Raw genomic sequence first — 22,248 nt, 5'->3', positions numbered from 1 at the left:
TGCTCTTACGGGGCATGAAACCATACTGCTGCTCACAGATCTCCACCTTCTTCCTAAGCCTGGCTTCCACTACTCTTTCCCACAGCTTCATTGTGTGGCTCATCAACTTTATTCCTCTATAGTTGCTGCAGTTCTGCGTGTCACCCTTGTTCTTAAAGATCGGAACCAGAACGCTTCTCCTCCATTCCTCAGGCATCTTCTCACTCTCTAAAATCCTATTGAACAACCTCGTTAGAAATTCCACTGCTGTCTCTCCTAAGCACTTCCATACCTCCACAGGTAGGTCATCAGGACCAACGGCCTTTCCGCTCTTCATCCTTTTCAGAGCCTTCCTAACCTCATCCTTTCCAATCTCTGCTACTTCCTGCTCCACAACAACCACATCTTCCTCCCTTCTTTCCCTGTCATTTTCCACGTTCATCAGCTCCTCAAAATACTCCTTCCATCTTTTTTGTACACTCTCCTGAGTTGTTAGCACCTTTCCATCTCTGTCCTTAATCACCCTTATCTGTTGCACGTCCTTCCCATCTCTGTCTCTCTGTCTGGCTAGTCTGTACAAGTCCTTTTCTCCTTCCTTTGTGTCTAACCTGTCATATAGCTCATCGTAAGCTTTCTGTTTGGCCTTTGCCACCTCTCTCTTCACTCTACGCTGCGCTTCCTTGTACTCCTGTCTACCTTCCTCAGTCCTTTCTACATCCCACTTCCTTTTAGCCAACCTCTTCCTCTGGACGCATTCCTGTACTTCCTCATTCCACCACCAAGTCTCTTTACCGTCTTTCCTCTTTCCAGATGACACACCTAGCACCTTCCTACCTGTTTCCCTGATAATTTCTGCTGTAGTTTCCCAGTCATCTGGAAGCTCATCCTGACCACCCAGGACCTGTCTCAACTTCTGCCTAAATTCCTCACAAGTTTCTTCATTCTGTAGCTTCCACCACTTGGTCTTCTTTTCTGTTTTCCCTCTCTTCTTCTTCCTGACCTCCAGAGTCATCTTACACACCACCATGCGGTGCTGTCTGGCTACACTCTCTCCTACCACCACTTTGCAGTCATTAACCTCTCTCAAATGACCTCGTCTACATAGGATGTAGTCCACCTGAGTACTCCTACCTCCACTTCTGTATGTCACTCTATGTTCCTCTCTCTTCTGGAAGTAAGTGTTGACTACAGCCATTTCCATCCTCTTCGCAAAGTCCACCACCATCTGTCCCTCCAGATTCCTTTCCTTCACACCAAACCTGCCCATCACCTCCTCATCACCTCTGTTGCCCTCACCAACATGTCCATTAAAGTCTGCTCCAATAACAACTCTCTCTCCTCTGGGGATACTCTCTATGACCTCATCCAACTCACTCCAGAATCTCTCCTTCACTTCTAACTCACAGCCAACCTGTGGCGCATACCCACTGACTACATTCACCATCACCCCTTCAATTTCTAACTTTAGGCTCATCATCCTGTCTGAGACTCTTTTCACCTCTAGAACACTGTTTACAAACTCCCCCTTCAGAATCACTCCTACCCCGTTTCTCTTCCTATCAACACCATGATAGAACAGTTTGTATCCTCCTCCAATACTACGTGCCTTGCTGCCCTTCCACCTTGTCTCCTGCACACACAGTACATCTACCTTCCTTCTCTCCATCATGTCTGCCAGCTCTCTGCCTTTCCCTGTCATTGTGCCAACGTTAAGAGTCCCTATTCTCAAACCTATGTTCCTGCCTTTTCCCTTCTCTCTCTGGCCACGGGCCCTTCTGCCTCCCCTCTTTCTTCGACCAACAGTAGTCAAATTTCCACCGACACCCTGTAGGTTAACAGCATCGGTGGCGGTCGTTGTTAACCCGGGCCTCGACCGATCCGGTATGTCTAAAGTGTTGTGGATGATTCGCATGGTTATTTTGGCAATTTTTACGCCGGATGCCCTTCCTGACGCAACCCTCTCTATTTATCCGGGCTTGGGACCGGCACAGAGGCAACTGGCTTGCAACCCCTGCGGCTAGATTTATTACAATTGTATTGTAATTACAGGTTTGAATTCCAGAAAGCAGTCTAAGATCAATGAGAAAAAAATCTGTGCGTGTGTAAGTTTGGTGGGCATCGGAGAAAAAGGAGAACATTTTTGTTGTGGGATTCTTGCATCTCCATGGGTTTATCAGCCCTATTTCTGTTTTAACCCTTGTGCTATTTTAGATGACCCCACCTTTCCATTGACGTGTTCTCCCTACTATGACAAAGGTGGATAAAGGTGGAAAGATTTCATGTAATCCACAGACACCAGTGAGGTTCACAAATAATTGAAGGAAAAAGGTTCAACGCACTGTCTAGTGGGTCTAGATGACCCAACTCCCAATGTTAAAGTGCCTAGGATAGCACAAGGGTTATAGACATCAAGAGCACATGAGGAACTGGTTGGTGGAGCGGCCTTAGTAGAGGACCTATCCAGTATAACATCTTGGAATAAGTTAAAATCTCCCCCAATAATAAGGTGGTAATTTTCAAATCCTGATATTATAGAGAAAAATGTCTGTATGGCAGCGTCATCATCAAAGTTTGGTCCATAGAAACTCACCAGCACCACCATAGAGCCCTGTAAATTCCCTGATACAATAACAAAGCGGCCGTCTGTATCTGCTATGATTTTGTGTTGTTTAAATAAAACGTTACTACGGATTAGTATAGCAGATCCTCTGGCCTTAGCATTGAATTTTAATTGATATATTTGGGTAATCCAGTTTCTTTTTAAGCGCATTACTTAATTACTTAAAAATAATGTCACCTTTCAGTTGTTGTAAATGAGTTAAGACCTTATTGGCTTTAATTGAAGTTCCGAGACCCCTCACATTCCAAGATATATTACAAGATATTAGCCATATCTTTTGATGTGTTGACTTGCCTGTAAACAAGTCTATGATATTCCGGTACTGGAAAATGAAAGAACGAAAAAAGAAAAAAAAAGACTTTATTTTTTTTTTTAACTTGAAGACATTTTGCCTCTTATTTAAGAGGCTTTCTTACTTCTGGAAATTAAAAAGAAGCGATTATATCGTTTTGGCCCAAACGGGCTCATCTACAGCCATCATCTGGTGAGAAACACCACACTTTCTTTGTAGAAGCACAAAGGTGCTACTGGTGATCCCTAACACTGGAGGCTTCTGAATGCATCCACATTTTCCCCTTTAGATCCTATGCAAAACTTGCCAAATATTACTTTTTCAAACTAAAAAACGCTATTTATTTGTCATCTTTAAAAATAAACAAATGAAGGTGGATATAATTATTTCCTAAACTGGGCAAATCTTTTTTATGTATACCATGAACTGCTTTTTTGGCATCAAAAAAGCAAAAGGATTTAACTTTCACTGCAGACGTTTAACCACTAGAGGGAAACATTTTATGGTTTTTGAATCAGAAACATCTCCAAGTCACCATTTGAATATTTTTGTTTGTATGACATTACTTCTGACTGAAACAATAAAGCAAACAGGTGCAAAAGAGCCATTAGCAGTCAAACGAACATGCTACCATTTTATGCAAATCAATTGTCACATGTAGTATAAACATATAGAAAAATCTGTTGATAAATACAGTATATAATTCAGAATCTTGTTGCTAGCTTTAAGGAGGATTTCATTACCGTTATAGAATTACTATAATTCAACATTACATTAATATGAAAATGATGTAATCTGTGCTGTAAAACCTGCCTGCTCCCTGATATTAACTGGAGCCACACCTCCCCAGTAACAACAGGTTAATTTATGTGTACATTCAAATCTAATATGCAGTTATTAAGAAGTGTAATTTGAGCTTTGATCTATAATTTGCTATTAAATAGAGTTAATTAAAGTTTAGGCAAATAATTCCCCTAAACTTCTAAGCAGTAGACGTGCTATGGGATGAAAAAGTCTTTGGTTGTTTTAATGTGTTTGCTTTTTTTCTTTGTTTTTTTTTTTTTTATTGGAAACAAATTGCCTAAAGGAGCAAAAAACTATCATGCTACTTTGATTTCAGCCCCTTGTCATTTTTCTTTCATTTGACTGCGCTGAGGTCTGTCAGCCTCTATGTGAGCTGCATCAGTCAGCTCTGCTTTGTTGGACGAGTGGCTCCTTTTGTCGTGCAGCAGTAACCAGTTCTGCTGCACAAGTCTCCAACAACTGTCTATGGTTTGGATTTATTACATGTATATAAGAAAAACATTTACAATATTATAGATTCATTTTAATGCTAACTTTAGAAGCTGAATCCTGTTCAACAAATTACGTTTATCCAAAAATTAAAGGGCCTGTATCATGTTTTGCTTAAGCCTTTCAGCGCAAACTATATCCATATATATATGATAATATATTACCTTTGGCACATTAAAAAACATTTTTTTTAGTTAGAGTCATTTTCACAGTTCATTTTTCTACATGGAAGCAAGACGACTCGATCTTTGAGGCACCGGCTTTCGCTCCGTGTGGGTGCCGCCTATTTCATGACGTCAACCTCGAGCCGCCCTCTGTGTTTCTCCCAAGAAAACGAACAAAATCTGAACTTTTAGAAAGATGGATGTGCATATTGTGCATATAAAATAAAAGCGTTTAACCGTTCACCGCTAGCTCCATGGAGAAAATTGGCGTGTGTGTCACCTAGGGTGACACACACGCCGACAGTGCAGACTCTTCCTGGTAGGGGCGGTTCCTCACTTATCTTCATCAGAATGTGAGAACCAACGCAGCTTCTCTGAGGAATACTCAGAGAATATATATTGAGGCATGAACTTTATTATTCATTTAAAAGCTCCAAAAAATTGATTTTTAGGCTCTTTAAACAAAAACACTGTGCTTGCTACATCAACTGGGTTCTTCACAAAATCTCTAACTTTTTGAGTAGTGCAAATATTGAATCAATGTTGAATTGTGTTAGAAATGTATTCCATCAAAATTTTTTTTCTTTTGTTAAATCTCTACGAGTCTTTTGAATGAAGGAAAACTATACAAATTTAATCGTTTTAGCCATCAACCCATAGAGTATTGTGCATATCTGATGAAAGTGCATTAGAAATCATAAGCAATTCAACTTTGTGGCTTAGAAAAGACTCTTTTCACTGACCTTATAGGAGCAGACCAATGTTTGGATTTGATGCCTTCCTGTAGTGGTGCACCAGTACATCAAACAATTGCAGCAACTGTAAAGACTTTTACACATTTGTTTATTATATTTGTGAGCAGCTGAACAATCATAATGTAAATTATTGATACAACAAACTCTGAATGTTAATATGGTCACCCGGAACGAGAGAAAAAAAGAACAAAAGACCTGATACAGATCACTGATCAATGCAGACAAACAAACCATGAGGAGTTCAGGAACTGAGAGAGGCTTAGAGTTTGGAAGCAAGGCATTGCAGCTGTGCACATTGTTCCTCAGAACAGTTATGTAAGCAGAGATGATAACTACCCTCTTATGTTGTGCTACGGAAAGGTCAAAATTTACTTGGGTTAATTGAATTTCAAATTTATTGCAGTGCCTCTCCATGGGCCGACAGATGTGAAGGCCTGGGCGATAACACAGCCTGGTCCTGCTGAATAAGGATATTTACATGTGTGGACAAGAAAGGCAAGGAGAAAACACTCTGTAAACTCATCTTTTTTCCTTTTTTTCCTGAAATTAAGGCATATAAAGCAGATGCAGAAAACTACAGAAAGATTTGCCGTTTTCCATCAACATCATCTTTTATTCATGTGTTCAAAATGGTGTTTTGACTGTAATGCAGCACTCTAGAGCACTTGCAAAGCTCACCGGCAGAAAATTTATTTGAGGTTTGATTCTGAATCACAAGTTGGAAGCAGAAACAAATAAACCTTTATTCAGTTTGTTTACAATAATTACATTTGGGGGAGACTTGCGGAACTAAACAACTTATTTTTTTGTAAACTTTTTTGTGCAGAAAAATCTCAAAATGATTCATTTTTTTGGCATATTTAATATCATAAATTGGAGATTTAAAGATTTCTTAGGTTTATCCCCAGCATCATTTTTTCATTTTAGCTTATTACCTAATTCATTGGCAAATCTGCTAATCAATAAAAAATGATGAAAAACAAAATCATATTTAAGTGTGTCGAAAAGAGCCTATGTCAAAATGCAAAATCAACTTTTTAGGCCTCTAAGTTTATTATAATGTTAATTCCTTGCAGAAACAGTCACAAAGGGGTGTTCTGATCCATTCATTTATTTCTGAGTTTTCCTCTAAAAACCTGCACTCTGTTTAGCCTGCGATGCGATGCGTCTTGGGGGGGGGGGGGGGGGGGGGGGCTACTTGGCAGTGGTCCCCCTCCCATGGTTGCCGTATGGAATGGGCCCCCCCTCTCTAGGTTTTATTTGCACCTTAGACATGTAGGGCCCTTGGTGGGGGGGGGTGCTTGGACATGCAAGCAGCGGATGTCCTCCTAGCACCCTACCCGCCAATTTTAACCGCACCTTAGACACTTAGGGCCCCTTGGTGGGGAGGGTGAGGGGACATAACTGTGAGTAATTACGAGACGTCCCCTCAGTGCCCTACCCGCCAATTTTAACTGCACCCCCTTAGTATACACACCTTTACTCCTCAAAATATACGTTCAAACAAAAACACACACACACACATGCACACACACACCAACACCCCCCCCCCCCCCCACACACACACACACACTTTCTCTTCAGAGCCAGTGATGATTAGCTAAAACTCTTTTGTAGGGCTCCACAATATGCACATCCATCTTTGGATGTTTGTTTTCGTGGCCAAGACACAGACATGCTTCTGAGACTGGCTCTAGGTTGATGTCATGAAATGGACGGCAACCACACGAAGCGGAAGGCGGAGCCTCAGAGCTGAGACGTCTTACTTCCAGGTAGAAAAAAGGGCTACAAAAAATAACCAATATTTCTGTCACGGTTGGCCTCTGTCAGTGCTCCTCTCCCTCCCCTCTCTCTGTGCACCTGAAGATTGGAACCAGCTGTGGACACTCTGCTCATCACCTCACCGCCTTCATAAGGAGATCCAACCCAGCAGTCATCGCCAGTCTGTTGCCTACCTCGGTGCATGTCTGAACCTCAGTACGAACTCCGATTCATGTTCTGGTCTTTACTTACCCTGCTTATTCTACTCGCCTCCAGGTTTCCAAATCCACGAGTGTCCACCTGGGAGATCTTCAGCTCGCTCCGCACCGGTCTCGCCTCGAAGCCACGCCACGTTCCTCGCTCACCACGGGTCCCAAGACATCAGGCAGTGCGCTGTGATCCGCACCGCACGTCTTGCTCCGCTCCAGCCACGCCACGCTCTCAGCTTAGCTCCCAAGTCCCTACGAGCTACGCCGACACCTCGCCAGAGATCCAAGCTAGCAAGAAGTAACAACCAGAACTGTTTATCTCCTACCTGGAAATTAAAGACTTTGTTTATCGCTACTTGCCTGAGTATCCTTCCGGGGTTTTCAGCGTCTGGGTCTGCCTCGTCCTATTCGCCATGACAATTTCATTAAAAAAAAATCACTCTTTAGTGTGCCAAAGATAATGTTATCATATTTATGGTTATAGTTTACTCTGAAAGGTTGAGAAACACATGATATAGGCCCTTTAAATTTGGCTGGTTTCTCACTGAGCTAGAAAAATTAACCGAACAGCTAAAGTTGTGTGAAAATGTACAATTCTGCAACAAGATTCAAATGGAATAACACTACTTTTTTGCACCAAAAGTGCATGGACTTTTGGGAAAATTTATTTATTTTTTAACTTGTCCTGTCCAACAGCTGGGCAGACAGCTGAGGGCCTCTTGTGTTGGACATATTTTACTTTAACAAGAGGGGTTAGTAATCTTCAGACAAACCAAAGGTATGTCTGAATAAACCCCTTTTGTAATTGAGGCCAAACTTTATTAATTTCAACCATGTTTGAAAATCTTGGGTGTTGGACCAGACGGTAAGGAGGGAAGAAGAGAGAGGGATGTTAGAGAGGGGGGGTGATAGTGGGAGGGGGAGGGGAACATTAAGCAGCATAGAGCAGACAGGTTTACTGGTTGTTTATCATTACAGTAAGGTTCAAATGTAGTACAAAAAGGGCGGGGCCTGTCCACACACACACTGAAATGTTATCAACACACCTGCTAGCTGCAAAAATGTCCACATGTCAACATGTACACAAAACAGATAGTGTTCACGAACGCATACCTATGCCTTTAAACCAACAAGTGTGAAATCTTTCATTCATTCAATCATGCAAACTATTAGTGCAAAGGTGAGCTAACACCTGTGCTCAGGTGAGTGTTTATGTTCTTCTAAAATGGATGGTGGAATGTGAAAAGAAGGAGGAGGAGCGCCCAGCCACCCCCACACCCAGACCCCCGCCGCAGCGGCAGCCGGAACCCCCCAACGCCACACGGCAGCAGGCAGGGGACAACCGCCCCCCGGGCGACCAAATCCGCCACCCAGGCCAGGACCAGCAGGACCGCCGCGAGGCCCCCAGAGCCAGAGAGCAGGGAAGCACGGAGGAAAGAGAGCGGCGCCCCAGCCCAACCAGGAGAGCAGCCCCCCCGCCGCGCCGGAAGAGCCCAACGCAGGGCCCCACCCGAGAAAGGCACCCACAGCCCCAGACGAGCACCCCATCACTGACTTTTGGGAAAATTTAGACTCACCTGGAGTTTAGTCAAATTTTATATTAGAGTTGTGTCTCAAATTATTTTCGTTTGTCTCAATTTATGCACAAATTTTGTTGCTAATGTTTCATTAGCAGCCAGACCTATTCAGTATTTACACTATCTTAACTGCAAAAGGTTTGAGACATTCTGAAGAATTGACTTTCTGACTGTGATACTTTCGACTGCTTACTGAGAAGATTGGCCAGGCACACTTGGCAAAACCCCTGCAAAAAATCCTACAAATCCTGTAAAAAATAGCAAAAATCCTGCAAATCAAACAAGAAAATGAAAAGAAAAACAATGCAAATGCATCAAAGGAAATACAATAATCACACAAAACCTCAAGTAAATGGCAATAACCTTAAAAATCACACAAGGAAATGGCAAAAACTCTGGAATGCCTCAAGGAAATAATTAAATCATTCAAATAAGAAGAAAATGGCAAAAATCCTAAAAAATTATCAAAAAAAGGCTCAAGCCCTTCATCTCAGAAAAGGTAATGGCAAAGATTTTAACAATTCGCACAAGAGAATGGCAGAAACTCTGGAATGCCTCAAATAAATGACAGAAATTGTTACAGTCTGTCAGTTTTCCTTTGTTTTGTGTGTGTAGATTGGCTGTGGCTCCTGGAGGACTCCTCCTCCTCACCTGTCATTCCTGAAGTGTGCACAGCTGCTTGCATTTAGTTAATTGGTTTCTTGTATTACTTAAGCTCACCTGTTTCAGCAGTCTGTGTCGCAGTGTAGTTTCTGTTTGTTTCACTATGTTCCTGGTTTACTTGGCTTGGTTCATTGGAGAGGATTCCTTAGTGATATTAAATAATTCTCCTCACTTCACTTGCTTCTCTGTTCCTGCATATGGGTCATCTTGATTCCCCGTAACAGAAATTCCTCAAATCCTACAAGAAAATTGAAAAATGTCTGTAAATCACACAAGGAAATGGCAAAAATCCAACAACTCCTGCCAGGACACAACAAAAACCCTGCAAATCCTGCAAGGAAACAACAACTCTCTTAATCCTGCAATGACAATGGCAAAACCCTGCAAATATCCCAAGGAAATGACAAAAACTCGACAAATTCCATAAAGAAACTGCAAAAATGCTGCAACAAAAAAGGCAAAAACCCTGCAAATCACAAAAGAAACAATACAGATACAAGAACCCTGCAAATCCTGAAGGGAAACAGGTCCCTAAATGAAAATTTGATTTTTGTTCACAATTAAAAGTAAGATAAACCCCTTTTAGTGTGATGATCCCAATGTTGAAGGTTACGAATTGGGTTGAGGCTTTACACAGCAATAAAAAGTCAGTGCAATGACCTGACAAGAACGACAACACCCACACAAATGAGTGTGTGTGAGCAGAGAGTGAACAGGCCCAGGCAGAGGTATGGGTCATCACTATTACTGCGGTGACTCACATGTGAAGCAGGGTTAATGCCAAATTACAGATTGAGGCCACCTCCAGCATGTCTCCATTTCTTTTTAGGATCAAGTCAACATCCTCATTGTCCGTCTTACACACGGGCTCCATTCTCTGTGAATTCTAACCTCATCCTTTTTGGCCACCATTACGCCAAGCAGCCGACGCTGTCGTGTCTTCTGCTGCGTTGGTCCGTCTTACGTAAGGCAGGTAGGTATTTTTCCTGTGTGTTGCTGTTGCATTCAGCATGCAGAAAACCTGTCAGTGTTGCTTTATTGTAATAAATATCTTCTGAAGGCACGGCTATCTGCTTGCCCACTCTTCACTGCCTGCATGATAATCTGCAGTCTAATCCTATCACATGAAGCAGATGAATGTGGCACTGCTTATGCATACCATTTCAGCTGGCTCATCTGAATTTGCTGAGCTCCCAGTGAGGAGGAAATATACTTGAAATGTGCAAGTTTTTTTTGTTTTTCTTTTCCAATTTCCTCCATGCTTTTGCAGGAAAACTGCCCCTTCTCTTTCTCATAAATGGAACATGACAATAATAGTTTATGCTGCTATTTCAGGCACAATCAAAGCCCTTTAAGTGGAAGCTTAGAACCCATTTATCCTCCTGAAATATATGGTGTTTGGAAAATTCCAAAACACTGTTTTTAAAGCCTCAGCAAAATGCACCCACGCCTTCGTTTATCATCGAAACAGTCCTAGGATATTTATTATTTTTTTATGCAGCAGTTGACAGCTGCTGCTTTGTGCTGCTGAGGACTTCTCACATATCCATCGGCTGGCTTAGTTCACCTCGGTACATGGCACAATTAATCATGCTGTCACAGCTTTCTTTGCATGAGTGCCAGATGACCCCCGGGGGTTACTGGTAGCATAGTGACCGGCACAGCAGAGGACATTAACCATTTTATTTGGGCAAAATGGGATCATGATTTCTAACTTGGGCAGGCAATACTTTCAAATGGGTTGAAGAAGACGATCGCTTGGTCTGTGAAGCAGTGATAAAAATAGTGTTGGTTTATAGTCTGACCGTCACATAGTTGTTTAAAAGACAAGAGAGGCCTGTAATGTTCTTCATAGATTCATTTCAACTGTGAAAGAATGTAAAAGAAGAACCCAGGGAGTCACATAATTTGATTTCTTGAGAATTTATTTGCATGAAGGTGCAGAAAAAAAGGATTTGGTTCATCCCAATACTTCAATACTTTGTGGAAACTGGTAGAGAGTTACATTACAGAGTCTATTCATCCCTTTTCTTCCATTCATCCAGGATCAGGTTGTGTGGGCAGCCGTGTAAGTAAAGATGGTCAGACTTTACTCTCCTGGCCATCTCCTACAGTTCCTTTTTGGGGACTCTGAGACCTTCCAAGGACAGCAGAGACTTGATCTTTCCAGCGTGTCTTGGGTCCACTACACCCAGTGGGACATGCCCGGAGCACATCTCCAGATATGGATCTGATCTCGATTTGGAGGAGCAAGCTCTCTCTGGGTGACTGAACTTATCACCGTATCTCCTACACGCTGAACTATGGCTTTTGAAGGACCCTAAGCATGTGGTCTTCACACTGGACTGTCGCCAGCCAGTACTAGAATGTACCTCCGATTGGAAGAGGCCTGGTGAGAAATGTTTAATCTTGCGACTTTTGCTCCAGGCTTTTTCTTTCACAGCTCTATTGCGATATATGAAAGACTCTGAGTCACAAAAAATTCCGCCTTGGAACAAACCACAAACATAAATTTCTCTTCCATGACCGATTTTCAAACTGTTGGCACTTCCGTGAATTAAAAGGATGCCATCCATATCTCACTACCAACTCACAGTGCCTGATTGGTCAACGTTTGACCTGATTTAACTTTCAATGCATGTTCAATGATGAATGCAGAAACCCGTAATGCAGATTTATGCGTGTTTACAAAGATTTCCTGTTGGCAATGATTGCTTGAACTTGCGTTGATGAAGACTGTGTGAACACAGCTAAAGGGAGCGCCCAATCCCTATGCAGAGTAAGCCCCTTGTATTTGGGACCTCAGTACTTTAGTCATGACCTAAATCTCATGAAGATACGTGAGTATCGGAACAAAGCTGGACCGGTAAAGTGAGCTGTGCTTTCTGACCCAACTTTAGTGACTATGTATCAGCGGACGCCACTCCAATCCCCCTGCTGATTTCAAGCTCTGATCTTTGCCTACTCATGTACAAGACCCCAAGGTATTTAAACTCCTCCACCTTAGGCAGGGGTTCTCCAGTCACTCGAAGCGATGGGGCTCGTAGGTGAGCATCTGGTGGTCGGGGCCCTTCCCATGGGCTCTGACCTGTTCTAGCCCTAAGTGATGATGCGGGATCACTCCCACCACCTGAAGGACAACTCAAAAGGGGGCCGGTACAATGTGGTTTGGGGGGGCTGTCAAAGACAGGTACCTTGGCACTAACTAACACAGGTCATTAACTAAGACCTGCAGAAGCTGAGCAGGCAGTAGGGAGTAACGATTGACCTCACCCCCTCCCTCAATCCAGGAAAAAAAACTTCCATAATGACTAATAAAAAGCTCTAGCCAGCCTTCTAATGACCTTGATGTGACCCAAAACCACTAGGACCTTTTTTTGATCACGTGTCGAATTTTTCATCACCGCGGTGATGAACCACCAGGGGGCGCGGTGTCGGGGTTAACCGCAGCCCCCCCCCCACACACACACACAAAAAAAACACAAAATCCCCCGGCGGCCGCATCGGAAATAAATACAATTACAACGTACTAGTCTTTATTAACAAACAAAAGTAACAACTACAAAACTGAACAAACTATAGGTGTTGTAGATTGACTGTGTGTGTGAGCGCGGAGCGTCTTGTGTAGGAATAGTAGGAAGGTGCGCACACGTGTGTTGGGGGTGTGTGTTGATTCTTCTGCAGCGGACCACTCTGGAGCTGCACGCGAGTTTCACCTGTGTTCTCTGGTACAGACATCTTATCCAAATATTATGTATTGCCCAGTAATAAGCAGACTGCAGACACTGTCACCTTTCCGGTAGCCGTGAAGCCTGACACCCATGAAGAACGCGGGTAAGGAGGCTCCGCCTTTGTTTATACAGACCCGTAACGTTACGCTGCAAAAAATAGTTCCCAACATGTAGTGATATTCATCGAAATCTAACAGCGCGCGCTCATGTTTGGTGTTACGGAGTGAAAGAGGACAGTAATACCCCCCCCCCCCCCCCAACACAAAATCCTCCGGTGGGCGGCTGTGTCGCGCACTTAAGAACGCACGCAGCTTGTAACGGAAATGAATACAGTGGAAATTAACAATTAGAAAGCAGTAAATTTGTCGTATTTCCTTGCGAGACAGAAACTTCTATTGTAGAATAAGGATGTGTGCTTCTGAAAGCGCGCGCCTGTTTGTGTAACTGTAAAGGGAGCCGCGTGCCACGTGTAGCGCAGAGTCAGACAGTGAGAGCGTGCGCGCGGTGGGAGAAAAGGAGACAACAGACTGAAAGAAAGAAGGAAAGTCTGAACACAGGACTAGCAGAAAAAGGAAATTATCAGCAAAGATGAATGTGTTTAATGTGTTTATTATAGTTCCAAACACGCACCATATGCAAAAAGTAAAAAAAAAGTGTGTAAAAAAAAAGTGCGTTAAAAAAAGTGCGGTGATTCGGTGATCACCGCGATGATGAGGTCATCACCGCGGTGATGGGGTGATGCGGTTATCGTCACAGCCCTAGTTATCATCACCATCAAGTCCCACTCTTCCTGCTGGAAAAAAAAACAGTATTTGGCCAAGAACTGAAAAATCTCTTGGATAAGAGACAAAATCACTTTAACTGAAAAAACTAGGTCCAGATGAACATTTTTTAAGTTTTCTGCAGTTTTATGGCTTGGATTTAACTGAGGCTTAAAGGAAAACAAAATACAGATCAGCAAAATTTAAAATATAGGAAACAGGAAATATCTACTGGTTCCAAGAAGCCATGGACTTCAATAGAGAGATAAACAGCTATCGAGTAATAGCTGTGTATCGTGGAAAAATGGTGACAGAATAAGCTTTATTTCACTGGAACAGGAAGTTAGTCATTTTTCTCTGGGTTAGTCCAGTTCTTCTGTAGAATCAATGGCACAGAGTAAGCCTGCCTTCATTTCCCATGACTCCTTTGTTTACACTCTCTCTAGCTTACAGCCCCTCACAACCCCAAGCTAACATTAGCAGTGCAACAGACACCATATTTTAATTTGATATGGATTCACAATGATTTCAATAAAGACGTATTCAGAAATACAATTTTAAGAATAATTTCTATATATTTCTTCCATCATCAGAAAAAGGCTACAAAAACATGTTTAAAACACCAAGAAGCACCATTGTCATCTGAATGGGTCTTTAAAAAGTTAAACTTGTAAGACCTCCACCAGGCAAGATCATAGTAATCCAGTCCCATTAATCTGAAAGCAACTGAATTTTCCTAGATCTTCAGTTCCAAAGAGCTGGTGGGACAGTTTCAGGCTTTGCAAAATGTTGGACCTTATATACTCACAAGTTGTTGAAGTGTCTAAAAATCAGAGAGAATTTGTGTAGCTGCTCTTATTCTAAGATCTCTCTTCTGTGTTAATTTATGAATATAAATATGAATATAAATGAACACAACTGTTTGTGAGAAACTGTTGGATGGATTAGGATTAAGCATTGGTCATTTTGCCCTATCAGTTAATTAGCTTTGCTGAGTCGGTTCATGTCTCTGTAGTTGTCAGGGAAATATCATTGAGTTGGGGGAAAGAAACTGATTTTTATCCCAACTTCCAAACATGTTTTTGCACTCAGTTAATTTGGGCTGCTTGACTGATGCGATTCAATAAGTTAAATGAACAAAATGTCCTAATTCAACAATGTGTTTCCCTGAAATTAAATAAATGTGTTACAATGAGGACACAGTTCTGGCTGCAGCTCTGACTCTAAGATGTAATTGAATCGTTCTATTTTTGGGCCCAAGTTTGTGTACTACAGCTGTCAGTGACAGATAATTTGTCTGGAGTACATGACTGATTTCTCACCCGCATTGCCTGAAAACATACTCAGATCCCAGCTAATGATACAAAAATGATTTTCTCTATTTTCCCTCATTTTTCAGCCTGCATTAACTCATTGCGGTGTCTGTTTCGACGGAAGTGGCAGCAAGGCAGCAGTCTTCCTGCTGACAAAACTGTTCATTTTGTTTCTGTCTGTGGAAAATAATAAGACATTAAACCCTGGGAGGGCTCAAGAGCCTTATGCTCCTCGCTGCCTGTCTGCAAAAAGCGGCTTTTCCTCCTTCAAATCAAAGGCGCTTAGGTTTGGAGGCTCCTGCCTCCTGGCACATTATGGATGGATAGTATAATTATGGACGGATGATTACTGAGTGTTGGTGGACAGAAGAAGACCTCAACTGATTATTAAAGACACAAAGAGTCTCCTGCAGAGGCTGGCATGTTTTGGCACACTCATCCTTATACTTAATGAATGGATCTTATGAAAAGATCCTCTGCCTCAAAGCCACAAATACATTTAATTCTGAATAACAGGACAGAAATAGACTTTTTCTTTTTGGGGCTACATTTACACCGCCCTCTGCAATGCACATTCAGGTGACCGCTTGAATGAAAAGTCTATGCAAACGCGTATGTATTTGTTTTTCTGACTTCCACGTTTAATACTCTCAAGTATATACAATTTTAATGCAAGTTTCTACAACCATGTCAATCGAACACACGTTGAAAGTTAAACCAGGTTAAACCCTGATCAAGCTGGGTCTCTTATTTGGTAGTGACGTATGATGGCGTCCCTTTTATTTCACCAAAGTGTAGACTGCTTTAAAACTGATGGAGGAGAAATAAATAATTGTGGTTTGTGCCCGGCCGGAATTATACACTATACTAACAAAAGTAGTGGCTCACCTGACTCGACTCACATATAAACTGAAATGCTATCTCATTCCTAACCCGTCGAGTTCAAAATGTAGGTCCACCTTTACCAGCTACTACAGCTTCAACTCTTCTCAACCTTGTGGACAGCCTTCCTAGGAGTGTGTTTATAGGAATTTTAGACCCATCCATTTTCCTCAACTTATCCGGGACCGGGTCGCGGGGGCAGCAGTCTAAGCAGAGATGCCCAGACTTCCCTCGCCCCGGCCACTTCCTCCAGCTCCTCTGGGGGAACCCCGAGGCGTTCCCAGGCCAGCCGAGAGACGTAGTCTCTCAACCGTGTCCTGGGTCTTCACCGGGGCCTCCGCCCAGTGGGACATGCCCGGAACACCTCTCCAGGGAGGCGTCCAGGAGGCATACAGATTAGATGCCCGAGCCACCTCAACTGGTTCCTTTCGATGTGGAGGAGAAGCGGTTCTACTCCGAGCTCTCCGCGGGTGACAGAGCTTCTCACCCTATCTCTAAGGGAGCGCGCCACCACCCTACGGAGGAAGCTCATTTCAGCCGCTTGTATTCGGGACCTCGTTCTTTCGGTAATGACCCATAGCTCATGACCATAGGTGAGTATTGGAATGAAGATCGACCGGTAAATTGAGACCTTTGCTTTTTGGCTCAGCTCTCTCTTCACCACAACGGACCGATACAGCGACCGCATAACTACGGACACCGCTCCGATCCGCCTGTCAATCTCACGCTCCGGTCTTTCCTCACTCGTGAACAAGACCCCCAGATATTCAAACTCCTCCACCTGGGGTAGGGATACTCCACCCACCGAGAGATGGCAAGCTACCTTTCTCCGGTCAAGAACCATGGCCTCGGATTTAGCGGTGCTGACCCTCATCCCAGCCGCTTCACACTCGGCCACAGACCGCCCCAATGCACGCTGGAGGTCCTGGCTCGATGAAGCCAACAGGACAGCATCATCTGCAAAAAGCAGAGAGGAAATACTGTGGTCCCCAAACCAGATCCCCACCAAGCTCCTACTCTGGTCATACAGAGACCGGACAGCCTTCAGTAAGGCTCCCTTGACCCCATACTCCCAGAGCACCCCCCACAGGATACCACGGGGGACGCGGTCGAACGCCTTCTCCAAATCCACAAAACCCATAAGGACTGGATGAGCAAACTCCCACAATCCCTCCAGCACCCTAGATAGGGTGTAGAGCTGGTCCATTGTTCCACAACCAAGACGGAAACCGCACTGTTGTTCCTGAATCCGAGGTTCGACTATCGGACGGACTCTCCTCTCCAGTACCCTGGCATAGACTTTCCCAGGGAGGCTGAGGAGTGTAATTCCCCTGTAGTTGGAACACACCCTCCGGTCCCCCTTCTTAAAGAGGGGAACCACCACCCCTGTCTGCCAGTCCAGTGGTACAGTTCCCAACTGCCACGCGATGCTGCAGAGACGTGTCAGCCAAGACACTCCCACAGCATCCAGAGACTTGAGGTACTCAGGGCGGACCTCATCCACTCCCGGGGCCTTGCCACCGAGGAGCTCGTTGACTACCTCGGTGACTTCAGCCCGGGTAATAGACAGGCTCACCCCAAAGTCCTCGTTCTCTGCTTCTTCAAAAGAAGGCGTGTCAGTGGGATTGAGGAGATCCTCAAAGTATTCCTTCCACCGCCCGACAATGTCCCCAGTCGAGGTCAACAGCCCCCCACCTTCACTTAAAACTGTGCCTGTGGAGAACTGCTTTCCCCTCCTGAGGCGCCGGATGGTTTGCCAGAATTTCTTCGAGGCCAACCGATAGTCCTTCTCCATGGCCTCTCCGAACTCCTCCCAGACCTGAGTTTTTGCCTCCGGAACGGTCCGGGCCGCAGCTCGCTTAGACTGCCGATACCTGTCAGCTGCCTCTGGAGTCCCACAAGCCAGCCAGACCTGGTAGGACTCTTTCTTCAGCTTGACGGCATCCCTTACTTCCAGTGTCCACCACCGGGTTCGGGGGTTACCGCCGCGACAGGCACCAGAGACCTTGCGACCACAGTTCCAAGCAGCAGCAGAGACAATGGAAGTGGAAAACATGGTCCACTCGGACTCAAGGTCCCCAACCTCCCTCGGTACCTGTTTGAAGTTCTCCCGGATGAGGGAGTTAAAGACTCCCCTAACGGAGGGTTCAGCCAGACGTTCCCAGCAGACCCTCACAGTACGTTTGGGTCTTCCAAGTCTTTCCGGCCTCCTTCCCCGCCAGCGAATCCAACCCACCAACAGGTAGTGATCGGGGGACAGCTCCGCCCCTCTCTTCACCCGAGTGTCCAAGACACAAGGCCGAACGTCACCTGAAACAACTACAAAGCCAATCATTGACCTTCTGCCTAGGGTGTCCTGATGCCAGGTGTATTGATGGACACCCTTGTGCTCGAACATGGTGTTCGTTATGGACAAACTGTGACGAGCACAGAAGTCCAAAAACAAAACACCACTCGGGTTCAGATCAGGGGGGGCATTCCTACCAATCACGCCCCTCCAGGTGGCACTGTCATTGCCCACGTTGGCATTGAAGTCCCCCAGGAGGACAATGGAGTCCCCCGTTGGGGCACTTTCCAGTACCCCTTCGAGAGACACCAAGAAGGTCTGGTACTCCAAGCTGCTGTTCGGCCCGTAAGCCGAAACCACAGTTAGAGACCTGTCCCCCACCCGAAGGCGGAGGCACATGACCCTCTCGTTCACCGGGGTGAACTCCAGCACTTGGCGGCTAAGCTGGGGGCTCACGAGTAAGCCCACACCAGCCCGCCGCCTCTCACCTTGAGCAACTCCAGAGTGGTAGAGAGTCCAACCCCTCTCTAAGGACTGAGTTTCAGAGCCCAGGCTATGTGTGGAGGTGAGCCCGACTATATCTAAACGGTATCTCTCAACTTCTCGCACCAGCTCAGGCTCCTTCCCTCCCAGAGAGGTGACATTCCATGTCCCAAAAGCCAAGTTCCATGACCGGGGTTTGGGCCGCCGAGGCACCTGCCCTCGACTGCCACCCAAACCACAATGCACCTGCCCCTTTTGGAGTCTCCTACGGGTGGTGGGCCCATGGGAGAGTGGTCCGCCATTGCTCCTTCGGGCTGTGCCCGACCGGGGCCCGTGGGAAGAGCCAGGCGCTCGCATACGAGCCCCAACCCTGGTCCTGGCTCCAGAGTGGGGCCCCGGTGACGCCAATCCGGGCGACGTAATCGGGTCCTTGTTTTTACTCGTCATCAGGGGGTTCTGAACCGCTCTTTGTCTGGCTCGTCACCCAGGACCTGTCTGCCATGGGTGACCCTACCAGGGGCTTAGGCCCCAGACAGCTTAGCTCCTGGGATCACTCGTGCTCTCAAACTCCCCCACCACGTTAAGGTGGCGGTTCACAGGGGAGGGAATTTTAGACCATGCTTCAAAAAGCGCATTTGTGAGGCCACATAAGGATGTCAATGGAGAAGGTCTGGCTCTCAGTCTCCGCTCTAATCCATCCCATCGGGTTCAGGTCAGGAGTCTGTGCAGGACAGTCTAGTTCATCCACATCAGACTCTGTCATCCATGTCTTTATGGACCTTGCTTTGTGTCATGTTGTAAAAGGAAGGGGCCCGCTCCAAGCTGTTCCCACAAGGTTGGGAGAATGGAATTGTCCAAAATGTTTTGGTATCCTGAGATTTCATTTCCCTGGAACTAAGAGGCCAAGTCCAAGTCCTGAAAAACAATCCCACACCATAAAACCTCCTCCACCAAATTTCACACTCGGCACAATGCAGTTTGAAATGTACCGTTCTCCTGGTAGCACCACAAACATTTATTTTTAAAATAAAGACTGTGATAAAATAATGTGCGTTATGTCCATTTTCGAAGCCTTTCAGCAGCCTGTAACTTGCATACATACACCTTTACATAGATTCTCCATTGAAAGTGTTCCCTTCAACGCACGTTGCCAAGGGCGATGTGAACATAGCTTCAGACGGACACGAAATGTTCACAATTTCTCTCTCTTGATGAAGGTATCAAAGTTTTAACCTCCACAAAAAAATGAGTCAATTTTTATAGAATGAAACCAAAGGGGTGGGCTGCACGGTGGCGCAGTGGTTAGCGCTCTTGCCTCACAGGAAGAAGGCCCCTGGTTCAAGTCTCAGCTGGGGGACCTGAAACAGAACATCAATGGGGGGACCTTTCTGTGTGGAGTTTGCATGTTCTCCCCGTGCATTCGTGGGTTTTCTCCGGGGACTCCGGCTCCAAAAACATGCTTCGTAGGTTAATTGGTCACTCCAAATCATCCATTGGTGTGAGTGTGAGTGTGCACGGGTGTGTGATATGTGTGACCCTGCGACAAACTGGCGACCTGTCCAGGGTGTCCCCTGCCTTCACCCGTAAGTGGCCGGTACAGGCTACGGCAGCCCCGTGATCCCGAACGGGATAAACGGAAGAAGATAAATGAATGAAACCAAAGGTCATCTTCACAAGCTTAATGCATTCTGTACTGTACAGGGGACATGGCATGAAGGAGATTGATTGACAATGGTCTACAACCAATTAGGACACAGAAAGCCAACAAAATTGCACCAAAAAAATATCGCAAAGCTACGAGGTCACAAAAAGTGAACTGCATTATGGCAAGGGACCATTGCACAGCAAATCAAGATTAGAGTCTGGAGCACTGCAGGGGACCCTTCCAATTAGTAGGAGGGCAGCCTAAAATAAAACGAAGGTTTGGGACGTCAGGCTGCTCCAGGAATGAGGGAAACATCAGGGTCGGGGGGAAACGGTAGCTGCTGTCAAGGAACAGAAAACGGTAGCTGCTGTCGAGGAACAGATGGATTGTCAGAAGTTCTACAATAGGTCAAAGACAAGCCATCTGCAAAAAATCTAGTTCAGAAAACATATCCAGGTCCCAGTACAGAAAACCAAGTCAGTGCAATGGGCTGACTCACTGAAGTCAGGGCTAAAACACAGCTCAAAAGTCCAAACGGAACACATGCTGGTGGTAAGGCCTTTGACATCAGGAAAATGACAGAATGGGGGTATAAAGAGGTGCCACAGCTGATGAGAAATGATGACAGAAATGGTGTCAGAATCCATGCAGCACAACTCATCCCCAGCACCTCCCGCCCCACAGACCCCCAACCCCCGGGTACTGTACGCCTGATGTGGGCACACTGGGCCAGGGAGCTCCGGGCTTTTTAGGATATTTTCCGGCTGCTTCTGAGTCAACTAATGCCATTTCTCCGTGCAGAGGCACAAACTTCAGTAATGGCAAATCAGGAACCGGTGGAACCAGCTGTGAAATATTCCTTAGCAGCCGGCAAGGAAGTCGATGTGCCCTTTATCTCCGCTCCCCTCCTCTCCCACAGCACCTCCTTTGGACACAAAAGTCTCATGCCAGAGTCTTGAGAACCGGAGAAGTCATGTGAATGGAAAAAAAAATCGTAAATAGTGAAACGTGAATACGTGGAGGAACACTTTATCTTTTTATAATAATTCACCATTTTCATTGGTAAAACTAATTCAAAAAGTTTGTGCAACATGCAACATTGTTATCTGGATTCTGCAGAGTATCTTATGCAATGAAGTAATTTACTGACCACAGAAGCCACCAAAGCTGGAGGTTGCTGGAAAGATCCATTCTTCCTATTTCTCCTTACAGAAATGGAGTAGAGTACTAAAATCTCCAAGGCACATGAGAATGAACCAGTACAAGAAAAACAAAGAGGTCAGAGCTGACCTTTTCCCCTGCAGTTATCTTATAAACCAAACATATGTGACACAGAGCTGAGTCTGTGTTGGGCAGAGCATTTTCTTGTAACCGTAGGGTTTGCAAAATACCTGAGGCCGGATGACTCATAAAAGGACTTAAGAAGGCTGGTTCAGTCCCGGGGGTTCGGGCTAAAAACCTTCATGAAGTACAAAGACGAAGGACGCTGTCAAAACTCCTCTACATCATGAATAAATGGTGCATCTCCCACGTTCATGAAGAGACTGATAATGACAAAACGCTTCAATGAACACAAAGGGTCTTTGGTGCCTGTAGCAACATATGTTAATTATTTTCAGTTGTGTTTTCAAAATATTTACCAGAACTTGCTTAAATAAATGGAAATATTTCATGCAGTAAATTTTAACCCCCTGGAAAGACAGAGATACAAATATTTCTGGGTGTTTTGAGCATTATTAACAGTTCTGAGCCACCTTGGGTCTACCAGTTGTTGAGACAACAATCAATTCTGTTTGTCTGCACATAAAGCAATATTAGATTATTTCTCTGCAG

This window comes from Oryzias latipes, chromosome 7 (assembly GCF_002234675.1).
Source record: "Oryzias latipes chromosome 7, ASM223467v1".
NCBI classification, from domain to species: domain Eukaryota; kingdom Metazoa; phylum Chordata; class Actinopteri; order Beloniformes; family Adrianichthyidae; genus Oryzias; species Oryzias latipes.
Note: the sequence above shows the minus strand (reverse complement) of the source record.